We start from the raw sequence: 7,500 nt of genomic DNA on the forward strand, positions 1-7,500 counted from the left end.
TGTGTGTGTCTGTGTCTGTGTCTGTGTCTGTGTCTGTGTCTGTGTCTGTGTCTGTGTGTGTGTGTGTGTGTGTGTGTGTGTGTGTGTGTGTGTGTGTGTGTGTGCGTGCGACAAAACTGTGCTCAGTAGAAAGGGTGAATGGCTAGTGACTCTGGGAAAACCACTAGCCACTCTGGCCCGTGAGCAAAAAGTTAATGTCAAGCCCTGGTGTGTGTGTGCGTGCGTGCATGCAGGCTTTGCTGAGGCATTCATCAAGATGTAGTGTACCCAGGGGCCTATACTACAAAGCTGGTTCAGGAGTAAAACAGGTTAAGTTAAGCGGTAAATCATCTAATAAAGGAGTATGGAGTACTCATTTTCTTCAGAAAAGGAGGACTCTAGGCTCTTCTATTTGCTTTGTAGTATAGGCCCCAGGTGTTCAGGAGCGTGCATGTGTTGTGTATGCCATTTACCCACTACTCATACCACTCTGCCTCTGCCTTTTTGAAGCCAGTCTTGCCCCCATTGTGGTTTTATCCAGTGTTTCTCAATCTTTTGTTAGGCGAGGCACCCTTTCAATTCTTGAAAATTTCAAGGCACCCCAAACCAACAAGCCGTAACATGGCATCGCATCCGATACCACACAAGCTTAGAAAAGTAACACATTTGGAGACGTCACACGACCTACGTTCGAAGTTGCAGCTGACTGAGGCAACATATTTACTTTATTGTGCATAAATGGCAGATGAAAGATTCCACTGACTAGCATTAACTTATCAATTTAGACAAATATGTATTATATTACATAATTTATTTATCAGTCACATTTCCACGGCACCCCTGAGGGGGGCCCGCGGCACCCCTGTTGAGAAACACTGGTTTACTCTACCGTATGCTTTGGTCTGCACAGTACACTGATGCATTACTATGATTTTTTCACATCTCTGCATCTGTAGTTTGGCCTGCACTGGAACATTGCTGTGGTTTCTGCACACATCTTAATAACCTATTTTTTCTCACTTGCAAACAGTATGAACACGCACACGCACGCACACACACACACAAACACAGGGCCTTAACCCCACATGACCGTAAACCAAGATAGAAGAAACAAACGCCAGCAAACACTGTATCTTGGCCTGGTTCCGACACACACAAAGATGCTCTCTCTCTCTCTCTCTCTCTCTCTCACTCTCACTCTCACTCTCACTCTCACTCTCACTCACTCACTCTCTCTCTCTCTCTCTCACTCACTCACTCACTCACTCACTCACTCACTCACTCACTCACTCACTCACTCACTCACTCACTCACTCACTCACTCACTCACTCACACACTCACACTCACACTCACACTCACACACACACACACACTCACACACGCCTATGTACATAGTATTACATGTACAATAGATGTAGACAGCAAAAGTAAGTCTTTTGTATATTGCTGTTAGAGTGTTTTGGGATGACATAGAGACTGGCATGGTAGTAACAGAAATGCATTGTGTGTGTGTGTGTGTGTGTGTGTGTGTGTGTGTGTGTGTGTGTGTGTGTGTGTGTGTGTGTGTGTGTGTGTGTGTGTGTGTGTGTGTGTGTGTGTGTGTGTGTGTGTGTTATGGTATTACTATTACCATAAATATAGTACATTGGCATGATAGTAACAGAAATGCATTGCATGTGTGTGTGTTGTGACTTGTGAGATACCATAGAGGCAATGGCATTGTAGTAACGGACAGGCCCTAAAGATTCGCCCCATCAAGCCCCTCCAGTTCCCCAAACGTGTGACACCAGTGTTTTTTTTACTTGGCCTTTGGCTCAGGGTAAATTCAGCTTAGCTCCGGGTAGTCAAACATTAATTTATTCATTCATTAATTCAGTGATTCTCAAACTATGGGAATTGCAGGTGGGCCGCGAGAGGTCTGGGAAAATTATCCTCAAATTTACTCACATGGTGTTTAGATATTCACATTTTGTTTAGTTATCTTGTGTCTTTCTTGTGTGCGTCCAGAAACGTGAGTGCACTTCCTTATTTGGTGTTTTGATGCGGTAAGATGTACTAGGCAGGATTTATGTGTAAACATTGTGTCATTTCAATCACGGAAGTAATTTTCTACCGGGAATTAATTATTGCAAGTTACCAGCAATGTTACATCTATCTGCCATCGTGATATGGTGTGTTTTCATGCTTATGGTATTGATATGTAAAATGGATGTTTGTAATCATTTTTAGTCGATTGTGAGAGGAAACTTTGCCGTTTTGGCTTGCTACAGTTGGCTATTTCCTCCTAACTATTAATAGAGCATTTAGTATTTAGCATAGGCCTATTTCTCTGAGCTGTGAATGCTGGCTTGTTTCATGCTAATTTCATATTCAGTATTTAGGAGGCCCCTCAATGGCCAAAACTTTCTGAAAATGTCTTATTATTCATCATAACAATATAATAATAATATAATATAATACAATGAAATATAATATAATGTTATATAATATAATATAAAATCTATGGGATATAATCTAGAGGGAAGTGTGGGTCACCAGATAAAAAAAACCTAAAAAACGCTGACAGCAAAGCGTCAAGGATACCTGGCCTTCTTTAACTCCCATGCAATGCCACTGCCAATGACTTCAATGTGTGCTTCTGATTTTAGCCCCGTTTAGCTGCACATTTAATACGGCTTAAAAATAGGGTACATCAAATGCAAACCGAACCTGGCTTTCTCACGCTCCTTGCATCAATAGCCAGCTGCACATTATCGGATTCTTTCGGGCTGTGGCTTGAGCAGGTTTGGTACTTTCTCACGCCAATCACAGTCCCAAACTCGGGGGCTGTCAGAGTGTAATCAGAGGGACTGGATCTCTGGTGTAATCACATTCGGGAAGGCTGTTGCTACAGGTTACGCCCTGGTTTGTGTAAGACCGCTGGTACATCTGCCCTTTTATATAAATAAGTAGGCAAAAGTGCGTTGGCTATTTTATCCATTGTGAATGAACAGGCTATAAAGCTGAACATCTTTCGAATTATTGATGACTTCGCAGAGCGCAAGGCCCAACAAATGTCAGTGAAACTGTTATAGTTAGGTCCATTTCAGCCGTGCAAACGTGTGCTCGCACAATAACGGCGTATCTTGAATGCTGACCTGGAGTCCCAAGCCTCTATTGATGGAGAGAGTTTGCGTCAAGAAATAAGAGAGCACATGTTTCCTATCACTGAAATAGCAATGGGTGAGATGGACAGGCTATGCGTGCCTGCTTGTGTGCACGTGCAGGGAGACAGGCGGCCCGGTTGGGATGTCTTGCCCCCTGGGCCTTCTATGTCGTTGTTCCGCCACTGCTACTAGAGACAGGATGTGATGCTGATATGATAAGCATACACCCTGTACACACACACACACACACACACACACACACACACACACACACTGTACACACACACTCACACACACATTGTACACACACACACACACATTCACAATGCTAGCCCTGTGCTGAAAGACAATAAAGGAGCCCCTCCACCCCAGCACACCCCGTTACACACACACACACACACACACACACACACACACACACACACACACACACACACACACACACACACACACACACACACACACACACACACACACACACACACACACACACACACACACACACACACACATTGGCTTTGCATCCTGTGGGGTAGAGTGTGCAGAACATACGGCCTTGAGGATTCCATCCTCCCACTTCCACTCCTGGAAGCTAGCTTTACACTACTCTAGACTACTCTACAGCCCCCCGATGTCACCTTGGGAAGGATACAGCAGAGAGGGGAGGTGTGCAATTGCCAATGGGGACCAGTAGTTTATTTTATTCTTTTAATCCTCAGTGGGGCGTTCACGGGTTTAATATGAGGTCAAGGGCGTGCTGGCAGGGTTATAGAATAGAATAGAAATATAAAGCCTTTATTGTCATTATACACAGTATACTGAGATTTGAGCTTCCCTACAAGGTGCACAGTCCTTTATAGATGAACATTATCCAGTAAGTGTGAGGTCATTGTTGTAACAGCTTTGGGGAAGAAGCTGTTCTTTATCCTATTGGTTCTGGCTGGTAATGTCTTGTAGCGCCTTCCAGAGGGCAGTAGTGTGAAGAGATGGAAGCTAGGATGTGTGGAATCTTTAATGATACTCCTGGCTCTACTTACGCAGCGGGAGTTGTAGATGGTGGGTATGGGAGGCAGGGGGCAGCCTATGATTTTTTGTGCTGTTTTGGTCACCCTCTGCAGTCTCTTCCTGTCAGCCTCAGTGCAGCTCGAGTGCCACACTGACACTGCGTAGGTCAGCAGGCTCTCTATGGTGGAACGGTAAAAGGTCACCAGCAAGCTTGAGTCTAACTGTCTTTCTTAAGTACTCTCAGGAAGTGCAATCGCTGCTGGGCCTTTTTTTACCAGAGCCGAGGTGTTAATCGACCAGGAGAGATCAGCGGAGATGTGTACTCCTAGGAATTTAAATGAGCTCATGATATGAGTTATGACGAGGCCAAGGAGGCATTTGTTCAAAAAAGGTTGAGAACCACTGCTTTACACAGACTTCACATTGCACTTGACACAATGAAGATTCTGTTATGGTCTGCACTGGAATATGTGTGTGCTTTCTGCATACACCTTAACATTAACACTTAAGAAAAGAAAATTGCAAGACAAATTGTCTGAGAAGACAGAGTACTGGAGACCCTCTCACATCAAAGGCCAAAGTGAAGACTGATCCTCCTTGTCACAAAGGGGGTAACACAAGGGGACAGCAAAACGGAAAAAATAAAAATGGCTTCCAAACACGTCTAGGTGTATTAACAAAAACTTGGGAGCATTAAAGCTCAGGGATCAAAACAAAATGCAAAGTGCAAAATGCACAGTTCAAAAATTTGCAAAAGCTCAAGAATGCACGAGCGTCAGCAAAACGGATGTGAAAGAAGCAAAGCGTTTCATGGCGAAATTTGACTAGCCTGGTGGCCAAACATTAATTGCACATTGCACTAGTAAGAGCAGAGTGTGAGGGTTCAATTAGCAGGGTAAGAGCACAATTTTGCTCAAAATATTGCAATTCACACATTAAGGGTGACATATAGTTCAAAAGAGGACAAATTGTTGGTGCACGTCTTGGCACATCTGTGACCAAGACAGCAAGTCTTTGTGATGTATCAAGCGCCACAGTATCTCAGCATATCACCAAGAGGGACGAACCACATCCAACAGGATTAACTGTGGACACAAGAGGAAGCTGTCTGAAACGGCTGTTAGTGTACTAAAAAATAAGTAAAACCACCGCTGCCAAAATCACAGCAAAATTAAATGTGCACCTCAAATCTCCTGTGTTCACCAGAACTGTCCGTTGGGTGCTCCACAGGGTCGATATACACACCCTTGCTGCTATAGCCAAACCTGTTTAAAAACCTGGGGCCTGTGCTATGTAGCAGGGGTACGGTTAGGTCTACTTCGAGAGTAACTTGATAACGTGCAGCGTAACTTTGCGATTAACCCATACAATGAAAGGGGAATAATTAAACTGTACAGTATGCACCAGCAGACCTCCAGAATTTAAATCACAGAGTTGAAGAAGTGGCTGCACATGATTGCAGTATTTAAAATGATCTTGGTTCCTAGTTTATGCTATTTTATCCGTCTAATGAAAGGCTACTAAACTGTTGGGATGAAGGCTCTGTATTTTCGCCCAAGTGAAATTTAAACAAATAGTGCAATACCGTTTCTCGTCATTTCTCATTTCTCATTACAGTGTAATGCTCTGCAGAAGTTACGGATCATAACAGCTCTCTGATTGGCCGCTGTTGCCCTGCTATGGCCATGCACAGATTCTCCAGTTTAGGCAACTCGGGGTAGACGAATCAACATCTGCATCCTAGTAAGGGTTACCGCCAGTCAAGGTATCCAGGTTTCGTCAACGCCGGTTTACCAAGTTAACCTTGGGTTAGTTCTGGGAAGGTTGAACTCTGTTGGTAGTACAGGCACCAGGTGTTTCAGTGATGTTGTAGGTGCCCATGACTAACATTGTGTGTGTGTGTGTGTGTTTGTGTGTGTGTGTGTGTGTGTGTGTGTGTGCGTGTGTGCGTGTGTGCGTGCGTGCGTGCGTGCGTGCGTGCGTGCGTGCGTGCGTGCGTGCGTGTGGGTAGATGACGTGACGTGTACATTTTGCTGTCGCAGGCTCTTAAAATTAAGTAAATTCATGCTTTCAAAATTGTCAATGCTTTAAATGATTAAACTAATGTCGTTGTTGTGAAAAAGTAATGTGTAATAAATCCAGAGCTTAAATAAGTATACTTAATTTTGAGTCAAATGTCACATTTGTCCTATGGTGTGACTGAGGCAAGCCTGGTTCTCCATATTAAAACATTTTTAAATAAATAATCAAAGCTCAGTCATTTGTCTAAACAACCCTAGCATGTTTTTCAAGGTGTCTATTTTAGCAAGTGGCAATGCTTAATTTTTTTCCTGTTTTTCTGAGACCGTATGGACTTATGAAACTTTGTCGCAGAAAACAATGTCCTGTGGTGTGACATCATATTTTTGGTTAATTCTGTGGATAATTATCTATTGTTGAAGCTCCAGCGGTACATAAATTGTGACTTTAGACCCTTAAGAAGCCAATTCTTCAATCAATCAATTATGTTTTGCTACCACAAGATGTATTAGTTTTGTAGTCCTTTGGTGTGACAGCCATAAAATACATTTTGACAATAGTGTATATTTTTCATATTTTTTTCTTATGTAGATGTATGAAAATGCATCTTACTAAAGGTGAAATTGTATTTCAGTTGGCAACGACATGGCTTTAAATTAACTCAAAAGCTCAAAAGTCCTATGGTGTGATGGTAAAAGTCCTATGGTGTGATGGTAAAAGTCCTATGGTGTGACACTTTGGAGTATCACACCAAAGGACAAACAGGTCACACCAATGGACTAGATATTTGAGAAATAGCTTTTAAAACAACTGGTAGTACATATTTTTTTTTTTGTTGTTGTTTGACTAGATAAATATTGTGTATTCAAATTACAAAGTACTTATTCCTTTATTGGCCTTTGGAATTTATACTTTGATGCATTGTTGATGAATATTTGCTGTTGATTTTAGATACTGTCAAATGATATAAAATGTCATTAATGGTGCCTTGAAACCATAAAATATAACGGTAAAAGTGAAGGAAAGATCAGTGAGAGAGTATACAAAGGAGTATAGATGAATAAAGTATGCTGTGGAGAGCTCAATATACAGCATAAATGTGCTGTCCAGCTTGAGATACCAAACAGGCACTGGCCACTACACACTACAGGTTCAATGGTGTGACAGTCATAGCATACCTACAAAAGTGTGATGGTCATGCCAAGGTCACACTTCAGTATGAGTCTTATGAGCTCTGCAGGTTACATTCAATGACCGCATGGCTGTCATTAAGAGTTACGATAGGCTGATAATCGACGATTCAAAGACTTATAAGTGTAAAGTGTAGGTCCATATTGACTACAACATTAT

The 7,500-nt window shown here is 42.5% G+C and overlaps 1 protein-coding gene across 1 annotated transcript in view; it reads left to right on the forward strand.

The window, feature by feature from the left end:
* Window positions 1-7,500, forward strand: part of sepsecs (Sep (O-phosphoserine) tRNA:Sec (selenocysteine) tRNA synthase) — a 41,437-nt gene that overhangs the window by 5,550 nt on the left and 28,387 nt on the right. The gene's annotated exons all lie outside the window — the stretch shown is intronic.

The sequence above is a fragment of the Engraulis encrasicolus genome, chromosome 21 (genome assembly GCF_034702125.1).
Source record: "Engraulis encrasicolus isolate BLACKSEA-1 chromosome 21, IST_EnEncr_1.0, whole genome shotgun sequence".
Classification (NCBI taxonomy): domain Eukaryota; kingdom Metazoa; phylum Chordata; class Actinopteri; order Clupeiformes; family Engraulidae; genus Engraulis; species Engraulis encrasicolus.